Source organism: Cnephaeus nilssonii, assembly GCF_951640355.1.
Source record: "Cnephaeus nilssonii genome assembly, chromosome: 8".
Lineage (NCBI taxonomy): Eukaryota > Metazoa > Chordata > Mammalia > Chiroptera > Vespertilionidae > Cnephaeus > Cnephaeus nilssonii.
In genome coordinates, this window is record NC_137079.1 from 54,755,566 (window position 1) to 54,761,854 (window position 6,289).

At 39.8% G+C, this 6,289-nt stretch overlaps 1 pseudogene across 1 annotated transcript; it reads left to right on the top strand.

Moving 5' to 3' along the window:
* Positions 1–4,876: 4,876 nt before the first annotated feature.
* LOC307104564 (glyceraldehyde-3-phosphate dehydrogenase-like) lies at positions 4,877–5,970 on the top strand (annotated as a pseudogene). Its single transcript has one exon. The product of its transcript is annotated as a glyceraldehyde-3-phosphate dehydrogenase-like (transcript).
* Positions 5,971–6,289: the final 319 nt, after the last annotated feature.

Sequence of the window (6,289 nt, forward strand, 5' to 3'; positions counted from 1 at the left end):
CACCTTTCTCTGAATTTTCAAAGCATCAACCTACTTTCTTTATATTCTCTGTCCTTCAAGCACAACCACTTCCAGGAATGCAATACTTAGTCTAGGAAAGTAACTCCAAAATCTGCATCACTAGCTATGGAGTTTCTCTAGATTTTCCAACTGACTAGTGGAAAATCTCACTTTCATACTTCGTCTTCTTTCTGGACACAAATTTACTTCAATTTTTAAAATTCTATCTTTTTCTATTTTCACTCTCTCTTTTTCCTTTTCTGTTAATGACATCAGTGTCACCTCAGCTGATCATACTTGAAACCTTGGGAAACTTCTCTCTTCACCCTCCCTCTCACAAGTCTTCGTGTTAAAGCCTTTCCGTACTCCCCAATGTTCCTTGTGATTCATTCATGCATCTTTCAACAAAATCCAGTCTACTATTCTCCAGGTGCTATTGCAACAACTGGGATATGACAGCAAATGTACCATCCATATCCCATTCCTGTTGGATGTTCTAGTGATGGAAGATGAAGAATAAAATATAACAGTTTAAGTGGTATGTGTTTCTGATAAAATCTGAAAGTAAACATATTTCTTTCCTCGGGATCAGTAAGAAGCCACTCATTTCAAAACTCTGTTGATAGAAAATCCTATTTAAAAACAAGTTTTACCAAGAGTAGCTATCCATTAAAGTTCTTGAATGTATTAAATGATACCATTTAAAATATTATACCAATCAGTAAATATGACTGAGCACATAGGGTGTGGACTTCATAAATGCCCTGTATGGTAGGGCTGAGAGGTGATGCAAGTTTGGAAGTCTATCTTCCTCTCCCCAAGCCCCTAAAATGAGATTTTTACGGCATCCTTTTTAAATGGTTTTGTGTGACACAGTGTTTAGGATCAAGTATGCTTTCTAAATTTCACTTGCATTATTGTCACTCCCTCCTCAGTAAAACAAAACATAATAAAAGGAAAACAATACAATACTTGCAACCTCAATACCCAGGGGAGTATTTTGGGTTTTGAATGCGTCATGTTTGAGATTAAACAATCTGTAATTCATGTACTATTTCTTGTGAACAGCACTTTTGAACCTATACATCTGTCTTCCTAACTTGCAACTTGCCTCTTGCAAGTCTTTCTATTAACATGTTTTGTAGATTTTAGTCTAATATAGTTCTGCTCTTCTCAACTTTGTGCTTTTCCTAAACCCCTCACTGAAATGCCATTATGGCCTCCTAATGTTTCCTTCTGCTCTATTTTTCCAATCCATCTTTGTATTAGATCTGAATTTATCATATTACAAAGTAAAATTTGTCCAATAGTTATTTAGAATTTATAATAAATGAGTAACAAAGTGACTGCCCGGATGCCATTCAATTTCTTATTAATGCCAGGAGCATTTTGTAGATGCATTCTAAAAATTAAGTATAATTTAAGTATTTAATAGAAAATGAAGATAACTAAAGGGAGTTTTCATTAGATATATTGATAACTGTCTTTGTTCTCTCTATCCCATCAAACACACATATACACATGCGCGCACACACACACACACACAAAAAAACCCTGTCCCAGAGAGAAACTACCTTCTATTTGTCTGACCAGATTAGTTACCTATCATAACAAACATGTTAAATTTTGAATTCGATTCATGGAAATCACATCACTTACCCCAAAACAAAACTTACTAATAATTTTACATGCCGGCAACCACTATGCACATTCTTTTACTGGAGAAATCTGAGAACTACAGATGCAGTTTCTCATTAAAAAAAAAAAAAAAAAAAAAAGTTCCCTAACCGGTTTGGCTCAGTGGATAGAGCATCGGCCTGCGGACTGAAGGGTCCCAGGTACGATTCCGGTCAAGGGCATATATCTTGGTTGTGGGCACATCCCCAGTAGGGGGTGTGCAGGAGGCAGCTGATCGATGTTTCTCTCTCATCGATGTTTCTAACTCTCTATCCCTCTCCCTTCCTCTCTGTAAAAAATCAATAAAATATATTTTTTAAAAAAAGTATCACACTACTGGCATGGCACAGTGGTTGAGCACCAACCTATGAATCAGGAGGTCATGGTTTGATTCCTGGTCCCAGGCACATGCCTGGGTTTTGGGCTAGATCCCCATTGGGGGGGCATGCAGAAGGCAGCCAATCAATGCTTCTCTCTCATCATTGATGTTTCTATCTCTTTTTCCCTCTCCTTTCCTCTCTGAAATCAATAAAAATATATTAAAAAAGAGTAAAAAAGTATCTATTTTTGCCTCTCACTTTCAGACAAGTTCTGGTTCTGGGTTAACATGCAGGATGCTTGGTCAAGGCAGGGGAAACAGTCAAGCAGAGAAAGCCATTTCAATTATTATCTCCATCTTATACCTCATTAATTACACAGATTAGCTTACATTTTCTAACTAGCCATGGCCCCATTTGTACAGAGGTTTCATATTTATTTATGGTAGTGGTATAAGAGCATAAAATTCTTTCAGTAATATTTTATACTAGAGGCCCCGTGCATGAATTCGTGCAGGGGTGGGATCCCTCGGGGTGGCCTGAGGAGATTGGGCCCCAGCTCATGCCCCCAGGCTGGCAGCCCCGCATCCTCACCTGGCACCCTGCCTTGACCTGGTGCTGCCTCCTCACCTGCTCCACCATCCCACCGCAGTCCTGCTCTCAGCGGGGCCCATCAGTGCCAGCAGTGCCTCCACTGCCACCCGCCGCCATCACCGGGTCACCAACGCCCGCCATGTTCCGCTCTGCCCCCTGGTGGTGTAACTGCTGGTCTAATGACCACCCGAGGGGACAATTTGCATAATAGACTTTTACTATATAGAATAATAAGAGAAAATTCCTAGAATGTTACACAGATCAGAAACTTTGACCAGCACATTATTATTCAAAATGGTTTGAATCAGAAGGAAGTGTCTACTTCCCACAGTCCCCATCATCTCATATTGTCTTAAGCATGGCTATTTGCCACTTATAAGTTAACTCCATGAATTCTGAAGTCATATCCATTTCCCAGCCCTTTAAAACAAAGCAAACCTCTCTGTTCCAAACCTATCCTTTCTACTTGTGCTCAGGATATTAATCTACCTATTTTTGTACTGAAAAGAGCCTGCTTTGCTTTCATTATTCCCCTTTGCCTAAAAGCTTGCTCAAGCTTTACTTATTTTCAAATGGCCATCCCTTAAAGCTGAGAGTAAAATTAACAGCTAAGATCAGAGTGAAAGGCAGTAAAGTCAACCAATTAGTGTTTATTATTCGGAGTTAAGTCTTCAAGAAATGTTTAATGCACATCTGATATATATTATTTAAGAAAGCATAGACTATTTCAATTTCAAATAGTAAAATAAATTAATTTTTAGCAATTTCAAGTACAATTAAAATATACATTTATGTATAAAACTTCACTCCTTGTATAAACAACATTTGAGTGCTTGGAAAGAACATTAGTCAATTTGTTTCTTTCAGTAGCAAGGAAAGAAAAGAGAAAATCAAATTGCTTAATTCTATGATATAGCAGGTAGCAGAATTTGCATTATAAGCCACGCCTTCTCAATGTTTTTATTGAATACTTATTATATTCAAGTAATAGGTAGCATAGTAAAATGCTCATAAGCCAGCCTAATGACCCCTTTTCTCCACTGAAACACCCAGCCTGCTGTAAGTACTAAAACAAACTTTGGTTCAGCACTCACTTTATATTGCCTACTATTCCCAGTCTCATTTTTCAAGTTGAAACTACTTTATCATTGCCCTTCCTCTCTAATATTTTTAATGCCTTCCAAATTAAATATAGATAAACTTAGATTTATGAGACAGTACCATAGTACCTTTGTCTCATATAAATCATTTTTAAAAGTATGTTCTTACTAGTATTTCTTAAAAAAAAGATTCATTCTAGCATATTATGCCTTATTATTTTGTGAAACTGCATTTGGTATGAATGCTCAATAGGTTCTATTCATAATTTTAGTAGCTTACATATATAAGGAATGTATCACATTGAATTATACTTCATCTAAGCCTTTTGCTGTAAATCTCCATAGGTTTATATTGTTTTAATTTATAGAAAATCATTCTTTTCACCAGAGTTTTTTCTCACTTTGTTTAATGTTAAATACAGACCAGAGACTTCCACTTATTCTTTTAAGATCATTAAGAGCTCACAACCAATAAACTTTCATTAGTGATATATTTCTCAATAAATCTATATATTTCGAATAAAATGAACTGATGATACTGTGAAGGTATTCTCTTAAAGATAAAGAAGAGAACAGTTTATCACAAAGCCATCCATCTATAGGACAAAACCTTGGAGTCCTTCCCTGTAGCATTAGTCTTCTCTGGTTAATTTAGTTGGCTTGTAGTGAATGACTTGAAGGCTGACCTAATCTCTAAATATTGCTCTGTGAAATGTTCTCTGGTTTATGTCTTCTCTTTACTTGTGTGGAGTCGATATTTCTCTACTCAACTGCAAACCTAGTTTTGTATTCCCTTGTTACTTTCCTTAGCAGAGCAAACACTATATTATTTTTTTTTAAACTGTAATAGTTGACTGCTGCCCTGCAGCCCTTAACCACCCCAATTCCCCTTGGTTTTCAAACAAAAAGATTGGAAATGCACATACTGCAACTTTCACAAATTCATTGAACCTGAAAAGCTAAGAAGATCTTGTTAAATGCTGGAGCAGCACACAAGAAAATGTCTCAAGCAGTTTGGGGATATAACAGAGCTAATGATCTTACTGCATAAAGAAAAGGAGTTAAAGTAGAAGAACAGAAAGGATACCTAAATTGGAGTAGAGATTAGGTGATAATTGTATTTCACAAGTATAAACTGTAATGTAGTTTAACATCTAGCTTTAAAATAGGTACATGTAGGCTCTCTGCTCCTCCTGTTCGTCAGACAGCCTCTCCTTCTGCGCTGTGCCAGCAGCCACAACCCTGAGACACGATGGTGAAGGTCGGAGTGAACGGATTTGGCCGCATTGGGCGCGTGGTCACCAGGGCTGCTTTTAACTCTGGCAAAATGGATATTGTCACCATCAATGACCCCTTTGTTGAACTCAACTACATGGTCTACATGTTCCAGTATGATTCTACTCATGGCAAGTTCAAAGGCACAATCAAGGCTGAGAACGGGAAGCTTGTCATCAATGGAAAGCCCATCGCCATCTTCCAGGAGCAAGATCAAATGGGGTGATGCTGGTGCTGAGTATGTTGTGGAGTCCACCGGTGTCTTCACTACCATGGAGAAGGCTGGGGCTCACTTGAAGGGCAGAGCCAAGAGGTCATCATCTCTGCCCCTTCTGCGGATGCCCCCATGTTTGTGATGGGTGTGAACCATGACAAGTATGACAACTCCCTCAAGACTGTCAGCAATGCCTCCTGCACCACCCACTGCTTGGCCCCCCTGGCTAATGTCATCCATGACAACTTTGGCACCATGGAGGGACTCATGACCACAGTCCATGCCATCACTGCCACCGAGAAGATCATGGATGGCTCCTCTGGGAAGCTGTGGCGTGATGGCCGAGGGACTGCCCCAAACATCATCCTTGCTTCTACTGGCACTGCCAAGGCTGTGGGCAAGGTCATCCCTAAGCTGAAGGGGAAGCTCACTGGCATGGCCTTCCGCGTCCCCACCCCCAGTGTGTCAGTTGTAGCCTGACCTGCCGCCTGGAGAAAGCTGCCAAATATGATGATATCAAGAAGGTAGTGAAACAGGCATCAGAGGGCCCCCTCAAGGGCATCCTGGGCTACACTGAGGACCAGGTTGTCTCCTGCGACTTTAACAGTGACACCCACTCCTCCACCTTTGATGCTGGGGCTGGCATTGCCCTCAGTGACCACTTTGTCAAGCTCGTTTCCTGGTATGACCATGAATTTGGCTACAGCAACAGGGTGGTGGACCTCATGGTCCACATGGCCTCCAAGGAGTAAGAGCCCCCTGGACCACCAGGCCCAGCAAGAGGAAGAGAGGCCCTCCGCTGCTGGGGTGTCCTTGCCCCAGATCAGTCCCCCGACACACTGAGAATCTCCTGACTGCCATTTCCATCCCAGACCCCCTGAAGAAGGGGAAGGGTACAGGGACCCCTACTTTGTCGTGCACTATCAATAAAGTTCACTGTACCCAGCCGGAAAAAAAAAAATAGTACATGTAGACATATAAGAGAGAATGCTTACTTTTATTTTAAAAATTATTTTAAACTATGGAATACTATGGACTAGGTTCTACATTTCCATAATTTTTATTATGATTTTGGGTCTGAAAATATATTTCCAAATAATTAATTTACTTTA